We start from the raw sequence: 21,956 nt of genomic DNA on the forward strand, positions 1-21,956 counted from the left end.
TTGAAATCAGCTTTAACTTCATCTCTGCATAGGACTACAGCTTAGTTATTGTCTTCCAGACAGTCAGTGTTTTTAAGTCTACACCTATTCCTTTCTAGGCTAAAATGTGTTTTAGAAGATAGAACACACAGGTTTAAAACATTACTATGCAGCTGGAAGGATACATGTTGGGATTGTGTGGTGGGTGGGTAGGACAGGAAAGAAAGAGGAGGGAAGGAGTAAGAAAGGAAAGGAGGAGGAAGGAAGGAGTTAAGAAATACTGAATCACTATGACAGATTATTGACCTAAACTTTCTAAAAGATTTCCATCAATCCTTTGTCTTGTTTCCTTGCCTCAGGTTGGCAATCAATTAATCCTCTATGTTAAATGAAATGACTGAGTCCCCAGAGTTTGGATGACTCGCCAAGGTCTCAAAGCCAAGAAACTGGAGGAGTAATGACAAATATCAACTACTTCTTCCTGCTAAAGTTTTTCCATTTTAATATATTGCCCTTGTAGTTTCAGAAAAGAGTAAAATTTTTGCCTGGGTTAGAGATATTCTCAATTTATTTATAAGCATAAATTTGGGCTGAATTATTCAGATAAGCTGGCTTCTGCTAAGAATATCTACATAGATATTAAGTTATTTCCTATGCATAAAAAGCACCTTCAATAAAAACAAACTACCATTATGTTCTTATCAATTACTTACTAAAGAAACTGTTTTACCTAATAGTGATTTTTATATTTCCTTTTTTTCTAGTAAAATTTGTAAAATTGCTTAAAGCCTCTTACATTTTTGAAACTGGTTATTCTTTTCTTTTTTTCCGTTTCTTATTTGACCTATGAAAGCTGTCACCTTGATAATGTTTCTGAACCAGATGCTCTGAGATGAAGAAAGAATAGCCTATGAAAAATTCATCCATTCTATATGATTATGGAAAAATTGTGAAATTTATAGTAATATACTTCATTTTTATTTGTTGGTTAAGTGACTGATATTACTATTTTTGATTTCTGGGTTAGTAGAATTATAAATTTGGAGCTGGAATGGGGATAACTAGATTACTTTCAAATTATTTAACTTAAGAATAAAGTGAAAATATGTATTTTTAAATTCATATTTTAATATGAATTTCAGACCTTGTAAGAATGTAAGGAAACTTCTTTAAGATGAAAAATAAATTGAATACAGGGATCTAGGGAGATGAGCGGATGAGATGAGAGAATCTATAAACTCTGGGCACCTTGTACTTCTCTTTGATAGCTACATGAAGTGTCAGTTGCAGGAGGCAAAATCTTGACCCACTCAACAGAATATTGGCTAGGAAGCATGTAATAAGGGCCAAGGGGGTATACTCTTAGTGAATGAATGAATTTGAAGGAGGCCCACTGTACAGAGAGAAGCAGTAGGGAACCTGGCCTCTCTTTCCCAAGTGGAAAAAAATTATTTCCCATGAAATTGCTTCATGGAATATTTATAAAGCAGCTTTCATGTGAATTTGTAGCCCAAGCACACACGGCCTTTGTGATCCAGAATATCTTCATTCCAGTATTTAGCTGTAAGTGATCTCTGATATGTAAAGTATTATACTGTTATAAAGTCCACTATATAATGAGTGGACTCCCTGTATCTCAGGTTTTTTAATTTCTTCACATTAGAGTACATTTATTAAAGTTCCCAATCAATAAGCCAAGTTCTAAGTCTCATAAGATCATCAAATAATAACTAATAATTTGGCTTCAAATTATAAAATTATACTCACTTCTGGCTTCCCTTGTAGCTCAGCTGGTAAAGAATCGGCCTATTTTCAGGAGACCCCAGTTTGATTCTTGGGTCGGGAAGATCCCCTGCAGAAGGGAATGGCTATCTACTCCAGTATTCTGGTCTGGAGAATGCCATGGACTGTAAAGTCCATGGGGTCACAAGCAGTCTTACGTGACCTTCACATCTGTATTTTTTATTGATATAAATCAGTGGGAATTCTTTCAATTATTAGTGTCTTATTGGAGTTTCTTAAGTAAAATGACTATTTGCATTATCCATGTTTATATTAATAGTTTGCTTATTAAAACTACAGATATTTTTAACTACTTTTATCAATTTAAATATAACATATAATTTTGCTTTTAATTTAGAAATCTGATAGCTTTTGTAAAAATACTGACAATTCATTTTCTTTGACCATAATTAATTCAATTACTTTTACAGATTAAAGTCTTCTTTAATGTATTATATCACTTATATAATTGATCACATTTATAAAATATATTTCAAACTGTAGTCACAGATTTAATACATCTGAATCTCTCAAGACTGAATATCCTAAAGATGGACTTACAAATATATCAAATAAAGTCTACCAGTGCACTTAAACTAAAAAATTAATGTCTAAATTTTTAGATATAAAAATTCATACTATGTATCAATCCAAGCATTCTTTGTAAACCTAAGCATTTAAAATTAAATGCAAAGCATAATATGATAGGTCTTCAAATACATCAGATTCTTTAAGCATTTCAAATATTTAAATAACAGAATGATTACCATAGTTAGAAAACTTATTACTAAGCTTAATACATAAATATTAATACTATTGATCTGATTTAGTTCCTTATATTTCTATACCTTACAGGGATTACAGACTGATTTATAATACAAATAAAGAGATTGGAATTGAGATCTCATACTGGCTTAAGTTTCTTGATCTCAGATTTGATATCAAAATATATTTACAGATTTGGGTTATGGCCCAAGATTTTGGACAGGCAAATAAAATCTGGGATTGATTACTTGATAATTCTACCTGAGCTGCAAGTTAATATGGCTGTTTTAAGGATATAGTTCTGTCTGTGTTGAACGAATCAAGGCAAAATGGAGACTTGAAAGCCGCTTTTCAGCTTGTATTCTGTATTTTAATTTTTCAATTCAGTGCATAAAGTGTTCCCTGGGTAACCTTTAAGACTCATCCTCATTTTATTTTGGTTTTAACCTCTCTTGAATTTTTAACCTTATTTGGAAGATGAAATCCTGAACCCTACAGTGAAACACAACTAATTTCCTTGGTCTTGGATTGCAGTGAATAAAATTCATACCGCAGATCCTGGTAATAAAACTCTTTGTTGCTCAAGTAAAAAATAATTGACTTCTCCATGCTTTTTATATTTAACTTTCTTATCTAATTGATTACCATTTTACATTTATTGGGCTAAATTCCTAATCTTGCATAACAAATTACTTTCAAAACTAGTGATTTATAAACCAGTGAGTGAAAATAACCTTCTTTTTCCCCTTTCCATATTCTGTAAGCTGAGAATTTGGGAGGGGTTTAGCTGTGGGCTGTGCCTGTAGTTATTTTCATACTTGACTGAGCTGAGCATCCAACATGACTCACTCCCGTGACTGGTAGCTGATTCTGACTGTTGGCTGAGAGTTTGGCTGCTACAGTCAACTAGAGAGCCTCTGCGTGGTGCCTCTTCATGGTGGCTCACAGAGTGGAAGCCTTAGAATAGTTGAATTTCTCATTTGGCAGCTCAGAGCTCCACTGTAAATAGCCCCACAGGTAGGCTGGAGGCTGCATTTCTTTTTTGACCTAGTCCTGTGGGCTTCCCTGGTAACTCAGCAGTAAAAAAATCCTCCTGCAATGCAGAAGACTGGAGTTCAGTCCCTGGGTTGGAACAATCCCCTGGGAACGAAATGGCAACCCACTCCAAGGTTCTTGCCTGGAAATCCTGTGGACAGAGGAGCCTAGCAGGCTACAGTCTCTGTGGTTGCAAAAAGAGGCAGACACGACTTTGCAACTAAACAGCAATAACCTCGAAGCTATATAATTTCATTTTCTCTGTGTGCTATTGGTCAAAATCGTCACAGATCCATGCGGATTCAAGTGGAGCTTAGATACCATCTCTAGATGAGAGAAGTATCAAAGACATTGTTGCCATTAAAAACATTCCATAATTATTTATTTATAAAGTTGAATTCACTTACATGAGATTGATAAAAAATTATGACTCTCCAATCCTGTAATTATATCTTGTTACATGAGCTATTACATTCAGGTCAAAGCTCAATAAAACTGTTTTTATAAGGGTGTGAATTGTTCCATTCATTAAATTATTATCCAGTTTTGTGCACCATAAATTAAATTTGTTGTGCCATAAATTACTTCTAATTTAAATGATAAACTTATTTATAATGGAAGATAGAAAATTATGATTTGCTCTTATAATACTTTTCCATTTAAGAACACTTTTATGACATTATTTTAACAAAATATTTTCTTACTACTAGAAATAAGGCATTCTTTAATTGAGTAATAAAACCTTAAGAACCTTATTACAAATGTTATAGGCAAGTTGTCAAAGGCACTTCTCTCATCAAGGAAGCAGAAGGATGGTCCTTGAACATAAGGTACATTGAATCACACAATTAACAATGCAGAGCCAGTGTTTCTACAACCTAGAAGACAAGGCAGATGCTTATGAAGCATAAAATAGCAAAGATCTTTTGAATACTCATGTTCTGACTTGTGGTGATCAGGTTATCATAACAAGAAGAGCTTGTTCAGGAATAGGATGTTTTCCAACAATTTCTAGCAGCTCAGGACTGGATTTTCACACCATTGCTGAGTTGCAAGGCATCTTAGCTGGAAGTATGTAGCAGAACTGAAATCTGTGACGACTAGCTGGGAATTAATACCTCTCTGTCTTTACTAATCCTAACATCTCTTAATACCTCTCTCCTCATGTTAGTGTATTGAATTACCTTTGTTCCTAAAGTACTTACGAAAAGACTTTTTATTCTGAAATAATTGATGATTGTCTTGCTGCTGCTGCTGCTGCTGCTAAGTCGCTTCAGTCGTGTCCGACTCTGTGCGACCCCATAGATGGTAGCCCACTAGGCTGCCCCGTCCCTGGGATTCTCCAGGCAAGAACACTAGAGTGGGTTGCCATTTCCTTCTCCAATGCATGAAAGTGAAGTTGCTCAGTCGTGCCCGACTCTTTGCGACCCCATGGACTGCAGCCTACCAGGCTCCTCTGCCCATGGGATTTTCCAGGCAAGAGTACTGGAGTGGGGTGCCATTGCCTTCTCCGGATGATTGTCTTATGTAGTAGTAAAAAGGAATGCAGAGTTCGCTTCACCCAGTGTCTCCTAATGGCTGTGTCTTACGTAGTAGAGTATGGTATTATAATCAGCAGGCTGATATTGATATCATCATTGGCAACCTTATTCCAGTTTCACCAGTGTGACATGTAGTTGCGTGTGTGTGTTTAATTCTATGCAAATTTATAATGTGTGCAGTTTAATTTATTTATCATCACAGTCAAGATACAGGAAAAAAAAAAAGATACAGGAAAGTTATATTACTACAAGAATCCCTGTGCTCTCCTTTTATATTTACATTCTGCTTCCCCCCATTTATTTACTACTAGATTCAACAAACATAAAATTGCATTTTAATAACCATAATTAATACAACTAAAACAGGATGAAAGATGTAAATTACAGAAACTGAAGAGATTTTTATTTGGAAATATTCTTGGGAATAATTAACACAGAACTATTATTCCACTTGTAATTTTGTTGTTCCACATTATAGCTAAACAAAATGTATAAAGAAAATACCAATGCCCTTATTAAATGCCTATATGAATACTTTGAAGGAATATTGTGTTTATAACTATGTAAAGTTTTAAGTGTGACCAAGTGTTTGCTTCTTGCTTTTTCATTTATATGTTCCAAAACCCTTTTATGTGTTGTTTTAATAGCATTCACAGCATAGAACCAGTCTCACAATGGTATGTCAGTGGTAATGAAGGAAGATTTTTTAAAGCAGTTTTGGTTGTTGACCTTAAACACACAAGACTGCCAAATATTTCTTCAGCAAAGATGGGTTTATTTGGGATCAGCAAAGAATTACAGTTCAGAGTCTGCAACCATAGCAAGCCATCTCTAAGTCCCCACAGAGCAAGGGAAGACCTTTTTTTAAAGAGGGGAAATGAATGTTGGGAGGGTTGTTGTAAACAAAGGACTTCGGACTTTTCATTGGCTGAGTCCTTGCCCAGACGGCTATTCTTCCCCTTGCCGGGCTCAGCTGTTGTCATAGGGTGTGAGAGCTCCCCCTTCTGGTCTTCCTATTCTATTGAATTGTTGCTTTTGTTCATTAATTTTCATATAGCAATCTCAGGATATTTATTATTTTTTATCCAAAATGAGGCAAGTCATTATTTTAAAAATTCATCCTAAATTCTTTATTAATAGTAGTTTCCAACAGTTTAGCTTTGAAAGTTGTACTTAGATTTAGTCAAGTAAAATGAACTTTAGGTCTATTAATTTCATATGTGTATATCTTCTTTTGATAAAAAATAGTTATTTTAATATGTAAGTTGCTCTTTAATAACTTTCATAAACCGTAATACCATCTACTCCATGCCACTCATCCATTTCTCTGGTAATTATGGGGAATATCTAATCTTCGATATGTCTACCTTTTGTGTTAGCCTTTCATTCCTATCATTTAAAAACATCTGACACATTCATTCTTTGCTAAGATATATTAAAATAAACTTTTAAAATACCTGAGACATCAGATAAATAACCCAGTGTGGTGAAACAAAGCACATCTCATACAACTTGTGCAAAACTGAAACCTGTTTTCAGTCATGCTATAAGTTTGTTCCATGATTCAGAGATTATCAACAGAACCTTTCTCTTTAGTAATAATCACACATCAGTATGCAGCAACATTTATTTATGATCAGCTTCCATATTATCATACAATAAAATGTATAATCTTCAATTTAGTGCATTAAGCTTTGGATAATTCATAATTTTTTTCTATGCTATGAAACACACTATCTACTTTAATTAACATCAGATTTTCTCAATGGAGAAAGTAATGAATTGCATTCTGGTGCAATCTTCCTAATCTGAGTATCTACTCATAAATATTTTCCTCTGTTGGACTAACAGAAGTGAGTCCTGTCCAGAACTTAAAACTTCAACAAACCGCATTTATTGACATTGATGACATTTCAAAGTTAAGATGGACACTCTTCATATCTGAATTTAGCTGGTTTATGGATTTAAATTATGTGAGTGTAAGTATATACCAGAACTCTTTTTTAGATACCTTCTCAGCCTGATAGTTATGCTTTTAAACATGTATAATATCATATATGAAACGAGTCGCCAGTCCAGGTTTGATGCACGATACTGGATGCTTGGGGCTGGTGCACTGGGACGACCCAGAGGGATGGTACGGGGAGGGAGGAGGGTTCAGGATGGGGAACACGTGTATACCTGTGGCAGATTCATGTTGATATATGGCAAAACCAATACAATATTGTAAATAAAAAAAAAAAACACGGAATTATCACACTTTTATTCCTCAAGTTGAAGCATTTTAGGGGGCCAGTAATATTAAGTTCTACAAACACATACATACAAATAGATTCACAGATGTAAAAAACAAACTTATGGTTACCAGGGGGCTTCCCAGGTAATACTAGTGGTAAAGAATCCTTCTGCCAATGCAGGAGACACAGGAGATAGGTTCAACCCCTGGGCCGGGAAGATTCCTTGGAGGAGGAAATGGCAACCCACTCCAGTATTCTTGCCTGGAGAGTCCCATGGCAGAAGAGCCTGGTGGGATCCGTGGGATCGCAAAGAGTCAAACATGACTGACCACAGCACAGGAGCAACAGCAGCATGGTTACCACAAGGGGAAGGGGTGGGGAGGGATAAATTGGGAGACTGGGATTGACATATGCACACTAGGATACATAAAATAGATAACTAATAAGGACCTACTGTATAGCACAAGGAGCTCTATCCAGAACTCTGTAATTACTTATATGGGGCAAAAAGTGGATATATGTACATATATATAAAAAACTGATTCACTTTTCTGTACAGCAGAGACTAACACAACATGTGCTATATTCCCTTGTGGCTCAGCTGGTAAAGAATCTGCCTGCAATGCGGGAGACCTGGGTTCAGTCCCTGGGTTGGGAAGATCCCCTGGAGAAGGGAAAGGCTACTACCCATTTCAGTATTCTGGCCTGGAGAATTCCATGGACTTTATAGTCCATGGGGTAGCAAAGAGTCTGGCACGACTGAGCAACTTCTCTTCTTTCATAACAATTTAAATTTTTTAAATTTATAATTTTTTAAAAAAAGAATAAAAAAACATATTTTTAAACTGTCTAAGATGAACTGTCACCTCTGGTTGGATGGGAGGATCAACTCAATGGACATGAGTTTGTGCAAACTCTGGGAGATGGTGAAGGACAAGTAAGCCTGGCCTGCTGCTCTCCATGGGGTCACAAAGAGTGGGACACGACTTAGCGACTGAACAGCAACAAGGAACAATTTGAGGAAAATAACTTCTGTACTCTTTAATATAATGAAAGATTTATTTGAAATGTTTAACTCAGATACCAGCTACCCATCAGATAGCTCTTCCTTTCATTTACAAACTGAGTAACATGTCGGGAAATGACTAGAAATATTACCCTAAAATTTCAGTTTTGATATATCTCAACTTAGCTTTTCTTTGCTTTTTAGTCTGTCTCACCAGTGTCAATGTTCTGATTAGTTTCGGCTGGTATGAAATAAAAGTGACTCACATTTCATCTGTTCAATGCGATCCTTTCATATGTTGTTGTTCTTCTTAGAACTGCCACAATTTAAAAATTGTCCAGGAAAGAGAATCCCTTTTCAAGTCTGGTCATGTAAAAACAGGTTGTACATACAATAAATTCTGCTAATATCCTTGGGCAGAGTATAATGTCCCAGTTTCAGGGATTTTTTTTTAAATTGCAATCATAGTGCACATTTATAGTTTTCTTTTTCTCGTTATGCAGTCTTTGAATTATTAAAGCCACACTGAATGTTTTGCAGAACTACTGTTTACATGCTTCTTCTAAGCACCACAGTTCCATTTGTACACAGATTAACCATAAAACCTACCTGTAAACCATCTTCACATATAATTTCTGAGTTTTCTTCTTCTGATGTAGCTAGAGAAATATTTCAAATTGCATTTTAAATGACATACACAGTATCCAAAGAATAATATCCTAGGATTGATGTTAAGAATTATATTACTTGCTTTGGAAAGTTCTCGTACACAGCAGTAAACTTTTTAACTGAGAAAAGTGTGATAGCTTAATGTTGTTCAAGATATACAAGAAAATTCAAGCATCGTAAATGTAAATGCCAAAATGCGTAAAATCATACTAATTACATTTAACATGGAAAATCACCTCATTTTACATTTTCTCAGAAGCAGGAGAAACTATATCCATATCTCTTGTATTTATTTAACTTCGAGTTCCTTACATTGAAACTGTTAACTTACTTGCCTCTTGAAATGATATATGTGTTAATTGTATGGAAAACCAGCTCTAAGGGTTTAACTTAAGAATTTAAGGTCTTTCATAGTTTAAATTTACTCCTTGAACACTTCTGCTTATGCATGCAGATGGGCTAATGGTGCTGTGACTGTCATTAACCCAGAGTCACTTGCAAAATGCTATGCCGAGAGATTATTTTCTGTGATTACAGTCTTGAGCTTTCAGTTACATGGCCTATTTTTGAGCATAATTTCTTTCTTTCTTTTTTTTGGGGTCTCTCAGCAAAACACAAAGATTTTGTTAAAATGAATTAACTCTGTGGTTGATTGCCTCCCAACGCTAGATTCTCTCAACTGAAGCCACAGTCTTTTCCAAAGCTCAGTGCATCGCTCCAGGTCGTGCCCCAGTAAGTCGCTGACAGATCTTTGAATTGGTCATTTCCATCAGTTCATGGGGTGGCACAGTCTCTGTTTGTCATCAATTCTTTTCACACAACCAACCTAGCAAATCTGAATTCAAACTAGCAACACTTTGGTGCTGATGAACTTGCTACTTTGTAATACTTTGCTGATTGTATTTTAATCCTCTCATTTCATGGCAGGGATTCTTTTCTGATATCTAAATGGCATTAATCTAAAATAAAATTTTAGACATCTTAATGTTCTATATTTCACTGAAATTTGTACTTTGGCTATTTAAAGCTTGGCTTCATCTGAAATTATATCCCTTGCTGATTTATCTTTATAGTATCTATATCATATCTGTAGGCACAGCTGATCACTTCATCTGGAACTCTCTTGAATTCCTGTGTCTGAGTTCCATCTGAATTATTGCTGCTAGTCACCACGTGTGAAAGCTAGGGGCCCTCTCTCCTTCTTTATATATATTTAACTAACCATTCCCACCCTGGCACATAGTAAGTCTGCTTTTACCTTTTGTGTTCCTCAATTTATTCCTTCCTTTGCATCCCTGTGTTTCACCCCTTCAGTGTTGCACTCAGTAAATTCTGAAGTCCTTTTTTGATACACACAGTGGAAAAAAGAGCATTATAATGTGGTGAACTCAGGGAATTTGTGACATGGGTACATTTCCTAAGGAAACAAGCTGAGATGAAAACAGTATTTTATGTATAAATACGTTGTACATGTTGAAAAAAGAAATGCAAAAAAGCAATTTGGCTGTCAGAGGAGGCCTTACAAAAAGCTGTGAAAAGAAAGGAAACGAAAAGCAAAGGAGAAAAGGAAAGATATACCCATTTGAATGCAGAGTTCCCCAGAATAGCAAGGAGAGATAAGAAAGCCTTCCTCAGCGATCAATGCAAAGAAATGGAGGAAAACAACAGAATGGGAAAGACTAGAGATCTCTTCAAGATAATTAGAGATACCAAGGGAACATTTCATGCAAAGATGGACTCGATAAAGGACAGAAATGGTAAGGACCTAACAGAAGCAGAAGATATTAAGAAGAGGTGGGAAGAATACACAGAAGAACTGTACAAAAAAGATCTTTATGACCCAGATAATCATGATGGTGTGATCACTCACCTAGAGTCAGACATCCTGGAATGTGAAGTCAAGTGGGCCTTAGGAAGCATCACTATGAACAAAGCTAGTGGAGGTGATGGAATTCCAGTTGAGCTATTTCAAATCCTGAAAGATGATGCTGTGAAAGTGCTGCACTCAATATGCCAGCAAATTTGGGAAACTCAGCAGTGGGCACAGGACTGGAAAAGGTCAGTTTTCACTCCAATCCCAAAGAAAGGCAATGCCAAAGAATGCTCAAGCTACCTCACCATTGCACTCGTCTCATATGCTAGTAAAGTAATGCTCAAAATTCTCCAAGCCAGGCTTCAGCAATATGTGAACCGTGAACTTCATGATGTTCAAGCTAGTTTTAGAAAAGGCAGAGAAACCAGAGACCAAATTGCCAACATCTGCTGGATCATGGAAAAGGCAAGCGAGTTCCAGGAAAACATCTATTTCTGCTTTATTGACTATGCCAAAGCCTTTGACTGTGTGGATCACAACAAACTGTGGAAAATTCTGAAAGAGATGGGAATACCAGACCACCTGACCTGCCTCTTGAGAAACCTGTATGCAGGTCAGGAATCAACAGTTAGAACTGGACATGGAACAAACAGACTGGTTCCAAATAGGAAAGGAGTACTTCAAGGCTGCATATTGTCACCGTGCTTATTTAACTTACAGAGTACATCCTGAGAAATGCTGGGCTGGAAGAAGCACAAGATGGAATCAAGATTGCTGGGAGAAATATCAATAACCTCAGATATGCAGATGACACCACACTTGTGGCAGAAAGTGAAGAAGAACTCAAAAGCCTCTTGATGAAAGTGAAAGAGGAGAGTGAAAAAGTTGGCTTAAAGCCCAACATTCAGAAAACAAAGATCATGGCATCTGGTCCCATCACTTCATGGTAGATAGATGGGGAAACAGTGGAAACAGTGGCTGACTTTATTTTTCTGGGCTCCAAAATCACTGCAGATGGTGATTGCAGCCATGAAATTTAAAGTCGCTTACTCCTTGGAAGGAAAGTTATGACCAACCTAGATAGCATATTCAAAAGCAGAGACATTACTTTGCCAACAAATGTCCGTCTAGTCAAGGCTATGGTTTTTCAAGTGGTCTGTATGGATGTGAGAGTTGGACTGTAAAGAAAGCTTAGCACCGAAGAATTGATGCTTTTGAACTGTGGTGTTGGAGAAGACTCTTGAGAGTCCCTTGGACTGCAAGGAGATCCAACCAGTCCATTCTAAAGGAGACCAGTCCTGGGTGTTCTTTGGAAGGACTGATGCTGAAGCTGAAACTCCAATACTTTGGCCACCTGATGCGAAGAGCTGACTCATTTGAAAAGACTCTGATGCTGGGAAAGATTAAGGGCAGGAGGAGAAGGGGATGACAGAGGATGAGATAGTTGGATGGCATCACCAACTTGATGGACATGGGTTTGGGTGGACTCCGGGAGTTGGTGATGGACAGGGAGACCTGGTGTGTTGTGGTTCCTGAGGTTGCAAAGTGTCAGACACGACTGAGCGACTGAACTGAACTGAACTGTTGAAAGTTGTTTTAAAGATGGTCTTCCTTTGGATGACTATGCCTTGTATCACCTCTGCTAATGAAGCCACATGTTGTCTGGATGCCCTTGTTAAAAATTCTGCTTTGGAGAATCTTGACAGAAAATTATGACTTTTAGATTGTTCACAGTTCCTTCTGTATCAACTTTTCTCTTCATTTCAACCTAATATTGTCTCTTGCATTTTCATTCTAACTTCATACATGTTATATCTTTTTGCATTAGTTTCTAGAGTGACAAATATGTTCATGAATTTTCTGTCTGGAAACAGCACTGCAATATTTTCAGAGGTGTTTACTTTTCATAAATGTTCAGGATGATTTTCTAGTTCCCTTTTTTTATTGTTCATCAACCGTAAGGGTTTATTTCCGCCCCCCCCCTTCTGTCTCTTTCTCTCTTCCTCCCTCCCTACCTTTCCTTCCCTTGCTCCCTTACTCCCTTCTTTACTTTCTGATTATTTCATCTCAAGTGAAATGACCTTCCATAGGACTCAGTTTTCCTTTAAAGGTAAGTGTTGGAATATACTTGCCTTGGCTCCCTTTTGTCTTGGTGATGGTTATAGGTCCCTCCAGCCCCACAGCTAGAATTGAAGTTTATTTGTGCATCTGTCAGTCTAACACTCAATTTCTAGAAAAACATTTTTTTGTGAAATCTGATTTCCCCATCCCTATTGCTCAAAAAGATACTAAAGCAAGCAAACAAAAAAAAGAAAATAAGAAAAACCTTCCATTCTCCAAACTCAGTATCCTTAGGGTTAAATTTCCTTGAAAAAAATCACACTTTACTTTTTGGAATTCTTTCACCCAGGCAGTAGTGTAATATGGGATATATCCCTTCCACCCATGCCCTACTCACACCTGGTTTATTCCAGGTCTATTGAGTTAAAGGCTAGTTCAGTTCAGTTCAGTCACTCAATCATGTCTGACACTTTGTGACCCCATGGACTGCAGCACACCAAGCTTCCCTGTCCATCACCAACTCCCAGAGCTTGCTCAAACTCATGTCCATCAAGTCAGTGATGCCATCCAACCATCCCATTCTCTGTCGTCCCCTTCTCCTCCTGCCTTCAATCTTTCCCAGCATCAAGATCTTTTCCAATGAGTCAGTTCTTTGCATCCGGTGGCCAAAGTATTGGAGTTTCAGCTACAGCATCTGTCCTTCCAATGAATATTCAGGACTCATTTCCTTTAGGATTGACTGATTTGATCTCTTTGCACACCAAGGACTCTCAAGAGTCTTCTCCAACACCACAGTTCAAAAGCATCAATTCTTTGGTGCTCAGCTTTCTTTATAGTCCAACTCTCACATCCATACATGACTACTGGAGAAACCATAGCCTTGACTAGATGGACCTTTGTCAGCAAAGTAATGTCTGCTTTTTAATATGCTGTCTAGGTTGGTCATTGGCTCAGCTGGTAAAGAATCCGCCTTCAATGTGGGAGACCTGGGTTTGATCCCTGGGTTAGGAAGATCCCCTGGAGAAGGGAAAGGCTACCCACTTCAGTATTCCAGCCTGGAGAATTCCATGGACTGTATAGTCCATGAGGTTGCAAAGAGTTGGACACAACTAAGCTACTTCCACTTCCACTTCCATTAGGTTGGTCATAGCTTTTCTTCCAAGGAGCAAGTGTCTTTTAATTTCATAGCTGCAGTCATCATCTGCAGTGATTTTGGAGCCCCACAAAATAAAGTCTCTCATTGTTTCCATATCTATTTGGCATGAAGTGATGGGACTGGATGCCATGATTTTTTGGATGTTGAGTCTAAAGTCAACTTTTTCACTCTCCTCTTTCACTTTCATCAAGAGGCTCTTTAGTTCTTCTTCACTTTCTGCCATAAGGGTGGTGTCATCTGTATATCTGTATGCTATGCTATGCTAAGTCACTTCAGTCATGTCCGACTCTGTGTGACCCCATAGACGGCAGCCTACCAGGCTCCCCTGTCCCTGGGATTCTCCAGGCAAGAACACTGGAGTGGGTTGCCATTTCCTTCTCCAATGCATGAAAGTGAAAAGTGAAAGTGAAGTCGCTCAGTCGTGCCCGACTCTTCGCGACCCCATGGACTGCAGCCTACCAGGCTCCTCCGTCCATGGGATTTTCCAGGCAAGAGTACTGGAGTGGGGTGCCATTGCCTTCTCCGTCTGTATATCTGAGGTTATCGATATTTCTCCCGGCAATCTTGATTCTAGCTTACGCTTCATCCAACCCACATTTCACATGATGTACTCTGCATGTAAATTAAATAAGCAGGGTGACTATATACAGCCTTGACATACTTCTTTTGCAATTTGGAATCAGTCAGTTGTTCCATAAAAACAGACTAGCTAGCTATTTCACAATTAATGTGTTGCATTGGTCAAAATGTTCATTCAGATTTTCCCATAAGATGTTACAGAAAATCCCAAAGGAACTTTTTCAGCCAACCCAGTAGAAAGCTAGAAGCAGATGGAAAAGAGCTTTCTGCTTAAAAACAAAACAAAACAAAACAGAACTGTCAAAAATGACTTCCCATTTTTTCTGAGTGGTACAAATTATAGTTCTCAGGCAGAGGCAACTTGCCACGTTAGGAGTCTGTATCATAATAATATTAAATGACTCACTTGTTTTTAGATATATCCCTAGAATTTCACCACAGCTTTCCTTTTCAGACCTCAGTTGTGAGTGTGGATTATTAAGTTTGAGCTCTGTGCTTAATATAGTAGGCAGGGAGGCCTGGTATGCTGTGATTCATGGGGTCACAAAGGTCAGACACGACTGAGCAACTGAACTGAATACAGACTCTCAGGATTGCAGACGATGTAGCCATATTGTTTTAAAGCTGTTGAGTTGGGAATATTTCTTGCCATTAAAGTGTGTAAAAATGTGAGATCATCTAATTTAATTTAACAGCAGTGATTCACTAGCAGAATACTATGGAAGGTAGAAATATTAACATTTCAAGAGGGTAGATAAAATCATAATGAAATATTTGGCAGTGCAATGCTTGATATTTTCACATGTGCAGAAAAAATAAGGCATGCCTCAGTTCAGTCAGTCTAGCATAGAGATTAAGAACTGAGCTTAAATTTGAGATCTGCAACTATATGAACTTAGTAACTGCTCTGTTTGTGACCCTGAATAAGGAAGCATAAAATTGCCAGTGGAATAGAGAACATAATTTCTGACCTTAAGAAATCTGCAATTTGATGGATATTCCAACCTTTTGATGTTTTGCAGACCAAATAATTCAATATATTTTTTAAAAAGTAAAGCCACACGCATAGCTGATCCTTGAAATGCTGATTTTTCAGCAGGGATCACAACAGCAATAAACAGAAAGAAGGGAAATGGCATAGTTTCCTGTGAAGGGTAAATGCTTTAAAAGAACTTACATTTTGAAAGTTTTATTAACTCAGTGTATTTTAAGTGAATTTAATTTGTTCATAGTGGTTGGCATTCCATTAGAGTTTATTGACTAGCTGAACTCCTGAAGTTCAAGGACTCAATACTGAATAAGTAGTAGACTTATATTAATGTATCTTGAGTGATAAGTAAATGAATTAATAAAATGTTACTAATTTAGAATAAGGAAACAAGATTTATCTGTCTTTAAATTTTTTTCCCATGGAAGAGGTTTTCGACAAAGTTCTTTAAAACTTTGTCAAGCTCCTAAGAAATGTGCAGGTGAATAAACAATTCTTATGCACTGGTTAAACAATACACAATTGATCAGTGCATTAAAAGGCATGCTTTGATTCATTATTAACTTCTTAATGTCTACTAATCTTAATTACTGTTTTCTGTTTAGTGAAATCTATCACTGGGTTGCCATGGGCCTTTGTAATGTAAATTCTTAATTTAGCAAAACTCTAGCAGCATATTTGTTTACTAGAAAACCTGGTAAAAATCTAGGAACATTATGTAAGATTCTGCTTGCTAAATCAATCCCTTTGCCCCTCCATGTCAGCTCTCTACTTTTCTCTGCCCTGTTCTCTGCTCCCAGAAGGCTGAGTTGGGTGGACAACATTATTGGCTTCTAACAGAATTTGGCCCATTGAGAGCCTAAGAAGCAGACTGGAAGGAAGGGCTAGTAAGTTACGGAGACCCTTTGATAGAAGGTTATGGCTTGTCTCAAGGCAGCCCTTCCTTGTAACTATAGCATCTTCTCACCTAGCCTTGGGGACCTAGGGTTAACCCTGTGATCTGCCATTCTCTCTAATAGTTTTCTTTACAATATACAAGTTACACTTATTTGTTAATATTCTTTGTTAAATCCTTCTGTAATGATTATAATTGGGCATTCAATCTACTTCCTATTGGGACCCCACAAAAAAGAAAGTTTCCTTACTTTTGTGCTTAATACTACAGTATCAGAATACCATGTTTATCAAAAAGACTCCAACTTGATATGATAATGTTAAGAGAACCTTTAGGAAAAATAATAAAAATACCTTTACATCTTTATCTGAATCTTTACAAGGCTGTTGTTTTTCCTTTTTGAAAATGATATTACAGAAAAACAGAAAAATTTCTCACTCAGTGATTTTTTTTCTTTCTGTTTTACAAGTTTATCAGAAAGAATGCAACAATCATGCATTATGAAACAAAATTGTTCAGAGAAATGCTCACAGACATCTGAATTAATGAACTAAATTTGTCAATTTCAAAATGCTAAACTTCTTGAATTTTTCAAGGAAATGAAATCTCCTGCCTGAAAATTAAAAAAAATATATGTTCAATTGGAACACTGACAATTGGTATTATAAAACCTATTTTACCAATGCGGTGCAAGGACTTTTTATTAGTGTTGTATAAATCAAGCTGCTTCACAATATTATTATTCATCAGATTTTTACTCTGAGAATGTTATTCGTCCTTGAATTCAGACTGTATAGATCAATTTATACTCATGATCTTGAAGTAAACACAGTCCACATTAATCTTTTGGTTACTTGGTATTTTCTTAGTGCCCATGCAAGGAGCCTCTATACATCATATGTGCTTGCTTATGACTGTCTTAGACTTTTTTCCAAATTGTTTCTCATGAGAAAAACCATCCATCTCTCTATCAGGATTATGAGGGCCTTTGGATAACGGATTGTGTTTTGTACTCCCAGGGACGGGGGAGCCTAGTGGGCTGCCGTCCATGGGGTCGCACAGAGTCGGACACGACTAAAGCAACTTAGCAGCAGCAGCAGCAGCAGGATTCTCTAAAGTACATGTTACAGTTTATGCATACACTATAAATGTTTATTGTTAGTGTGCAATGATTAAAGCTGTTCCATAGCATATGCTGAACTGTCTGATTATGGAAGGCCTAGGAATATAAGAATAGTTATCTGAATCAAGGTTTAGAAACATGAAATTTTGGCTTTGGAAGAGACAGTCTTATGCTTATCTCTACTCACTAGTCTGTTAGCAAATGTTACAATGTATACCATAGAGCCAACATTGTTTTGAGCAGAGTGAAGAATATAAAAATGAGATATAATGAACTTGTAACTTTCAGCTCAGTTCAGTCACTCACTCAGTTGTATCCAACTCTTTGTGACCCCATGAATTGCAGCACGCCAGGCCTCCCTGTCTATCACCAACTCCCGGAGTTCACCCAAACGCATGTCCATCGAGTCGGTGACGCTATTCAGCCATCTCATCCTCTGTCGTCCCCTTCTCCTCCTGCCCCCAATCCCTCCCAGCATCAGAGTCTTTTCAAATGAGTCAACTCTTCGCATGAGGTGGCCAAAGTACTGGAGTTTCAGTTTTAGCATCATTCCTTCCAAAGAACACCCAGGACTGATCTCCTTTAGAATGGACTGGTTGGATCTCCTTGCAGTCCAAGGGACTCTCAAGAGTCTTCTCCAACACATCAGTTCAAAAGCATCAATTCTTCGGTGCTCAGCTTTCTTCACCGTCCAACTCTCACATCCATATATGACCACTGGAAAGATCATAGCTTTGACTAGACGGACCTTTGTTGGCAAAGTAATGTCTCTGCTTTTGAATATGCTGTCTAGGTTGGTCATAACTTTCCTTCCAAGGAGTAAGCGTCTTTTAATTTCATGGCTGCAATCATCATCTGCAGTGATTTTGGAGCACAAAAAATTAAAGTCTGACACTGTTTCCACTGTTTCCCCATCTATTTCCCATGAAGTGATGGGACCAGATGCCATGATCTTCGTTTTCTGAATGTTGAGCTTTAAGTCAACTTTTTCACTCTCCTCTTTCACTTTCACCAAGAGGCTTTTTAGTTCCTCTTCACTTTCTGCCATAAGGGTGGTGTCATCTGCATATCTAAGGTTATTGATATTTCTACCGGCAATCTTGATTCTAGCTTGTGCTTCTTCCAGCCCAGCGTTTCTCAGGATGTACTCTGCATATAAGTTAAATAAGCAGGGTGACAATATACAGCCTTGACGTACTCCTTTTCCTATTTGGAACCAGTTTGTTGTTCCATGTCCAATTCTAACTGTTGCTTCCCGACCTGCATACAGATTTCTCAAGAGGCAGGTCAGGTGGTCTGGTATTCCCATCTCTTTCAGAATTTTCCACAGTTGATTGTGATCCACACAGTCAAAGGCTTTGGCATAGTCAATAAAGCAGAAACAGATGTTTTTCTGGAACTCTCTTCCTTTTTCGATGATCCAGTGGATGTTGGCAATTTATCTCTGGTTCTTCTGCCTTATCTAAAACCAGCTTGAACATCTGGAATTTCACAGTTCACATATTGCTGAAGCCTGGCTTGGAGAATTTTGAGCATTTCTTTACTAGTGTGTGAGATGAGTGCAATTGTGCGCTAGTTTGAGCATTTTGTGGCATTGCCTTTCTTTTGGACTTTAGTGAGCTTATATTATAAATGTTAAAATTGTAGACATCTCTAAGCATTTTGACGTACTCAAATTTAAACATTTTCTCCATTTAGGATGAGCTTTCATGGAGTAAGTTGTGCTAAGAGTCAAGGCTCCACTGCCACCATATTGAAGCTGAGAAAACTAGATTGTCCTTTCTCCAGTTGCTGGGAAGAGAAGACATAATTTGCTGAGACTTTGAATCTTGAGATTTTATAGCAAATATATAGGGAGTTAAGACATTATTTTTGGCATGGAGGTTGAGATACTGAAACAGTAGAAGATAGCACATCTTAATCAAACTGCTTCTGGAACCAACCTGAACTATTTTCCTGTTTCCTAGCATCCCCAGATCCTGCTTATATCCCAAGTCTGATTTACAGGCTTCATTAATCCTATAAATCTAGAGTTGGTTCAATTGCTTACAGTCAAGAACTAGATGGATTGTTCTATACATCAGTGTCTCTTTTGCTGTCTCGTACACAGGGTTATTGTTACCATCTTTCTAAATTCCATATATATGCGTTAGTATACTGTATTGGTGTTTTTCTTTCTGGCTTACTTCACTCTGTATAATAGGCTCCAGTTTCATCCACCTCATTAGAACTGCTTCAAATGTATTCTTTTTAATGGCTGAATAATACTCCATTGTGTATTTGTACCACAGCTTTCTTATCCATTCATCTGCTGATGGGCATCTAGGTTGCTTCCATGTCCTGGCTATTATAAACAGTGCTGCGATGAACATTGGGGTACTCGTGTCTCTTTCCCTTCTGGTTTTCTCAGTGTGTATGCCCAGCAGTGGGATTGCTGGATCATAAGGCATGTCTATTTCCAGTTTTTTAAGGAATCTCCACACTGTTCTCCATAGTGGCTGTACTAGTTTGCATTCCCACCAACAGTGTAAGAGGGAACACATGTAAACCTGTGGCGGATTCATTTTGATATTTGGCAAATCTAATACAGTTATGTAAAGTTTAAAAATAAAATAAAATTAAAAAAAAAAAAAAAGAACTAGATGGATATGTAAGATAAAAGCTAAATGCCTACAAAAATTTAGAAAGTTAAACATTAGCCATGGTAATATCCATGTGTGATGTAAGATGAGTGTGGGCTTGAGTTTTCATGGAAGATTCCAGGGAATAGAAGGTACGTATGTTGGAACTTGATGAATGAATCTGAATAAGCAGGAAAGAAAAGAGAGGGAATTCCAGGTCCTGTAATCAACACTGTAAATGCCAGTGGTTCAGGGAACAGTGGGGTTATAGAGAGACAAGGCCTATTTTTCCAGAATAAATTGTCATCATTTCTTTTGAATTTCACTATGATTTTCTTATATTTTTAATTTTGTTACTTTATCTATAATCTCCAATTAAAAAAAAATCTGGTGATGGATAATGATGTGGCTTGTGGTTTGTATATATTCACAAAACAAACTTAGATATATTTTTAAGTATGTATGTGAATGATACATACATGTTCATATATGAACCACTTTCTCCCTGAATCAATAGGCCCCAATCTGCTATGTTCTTTCATTGAAAGAATCCCCAGGTGCTGCCAGGGTTCTTGCCATGCTTGTTGGCAGTGAGAGGAGGCAGATATAGGCACATAAGAAATACTTTAAGTTGAGAGATTCAAAGTATTTCTTACGTACCTATACCTGCATTGACATATATATACTACCGCGTATAAAGCAGCTAGCGGGAAACAGCTATATTATGCAGGGAGCTCAGCTTAGTGCTCTATGATGACCTAGAGGCGTGGGATGGGTGGTGGGAGGGAGGTTCAAGAGGGAAGGCATATATGTATACATATGGGTGATTTGCATTGCTGTACAGCAAAAACCAGCACAACATTGTAAAACAATTACATTCCAATTAAAAAAGAAAAAAAAAATACTTTTGAGTCAATCAACTCTTGAACTCGTGATACCTGGACAGATCAAAACTATGTTTCAGTGACTTTGGGTAATGTTTACAAAGGTTAAAGAAATGTTAAATAAAGTTTAAATTTAATTATATCAGATTGAGAACAAATGAGAAAGTTGAGGTTCAAACTGTCAAGTTTATTTAAACATTTGTTTTGAATTTTTCTGCCTCCTAGTTATTTAGTTGATTGTTTTAACTGTATTTCTCAGTTTCAAAAAAAGGATGAAAGGGAAATGTCATTAAGCCCCTTTTACTCGGTGAATAAGAGTTCAGTGTTTAAACTTGGTTGAAACTGGCTAAAAATACGCAAACGTTTGTGCTTTAAAATTCAATTAAGTTAAGCAAAATTTTATTGACTCTCTTCCAAATGTTAGTGTCTTAGCGGGAAAAGAACAATGATAACTAGGATGAAATTCCAGACTTCAAAAGCCTTGCATCCAAGAGAAAAGAAGGACGTTCTTTTGTTCCATTCTAGGGGTCAGAGTGGGCTTCATGCAGGGCTATAAATGGAAATTCACCTACTGTGTTTCAGGCCAACACTTTTTTCCCATTAAATTGTGGAAAATCCTCCAGCAAATGCAACTCCAAGAGTGCTACCTCGAGATTATACCCCCCAGAGATTAGTATTTCTCAGTTGAAAACTGAGAGGTAAATGGCTTTCTGTCAGCATTATTAGACCTATTTTATAACTGTTTTATGATTCTTCAGGAAGGAGGAAATGAAGACTGAAATCTTGGGGCACCTTGTATCTAAAACTTCGAGCTGCCTCTAG

At 37.3% G+C, this 21,956-nt stretch overlaps 1 long non-coding RNA gene across 4 annotated transcripts in view; it reads left to right on the forward strand.

Moving 5' to 3' along the window:
* The window catches only part of LOC129630391 (uncharacterized), a 199,084-nt gene that overhangs the window by 137,723 nt on the left and 39,405 nt on the right, over positions 1-21,956 (forward strand). The window contains exon 4 of one of the 4 annotated variants that reach the window (XR_008703666.1): positions 339-868. The exons of the other annotated variants lie outside the window; for them this stretch is intronic. This is a non-coding gene — a long non-coding RNA (uncharacterized LOC129630391). Of the gene's footprint in view, positions 1-338; positions 869-21,956 lie in introns of those variants that run through there. 4 annotated transcript variants of the gene reach the window in all.

The sequence above is a fragment of the Bubalus kerabau genome, chromosome 16 (genome assembly GCF_029407905.1).
Source record: "Bubalus kerabau isolate K-KA32 ecotype Philippines breed swamp buffalo chromosome 16, PCC_UOA_SB_1v2, whole genome shotgun sequence".
NCBI classification, from domain to species: Eukaryota; Metazoa; Chordata; class Mammalia; order Artiodactyla; family Bovidae; genus Bubalus; species Bubalus kerabau.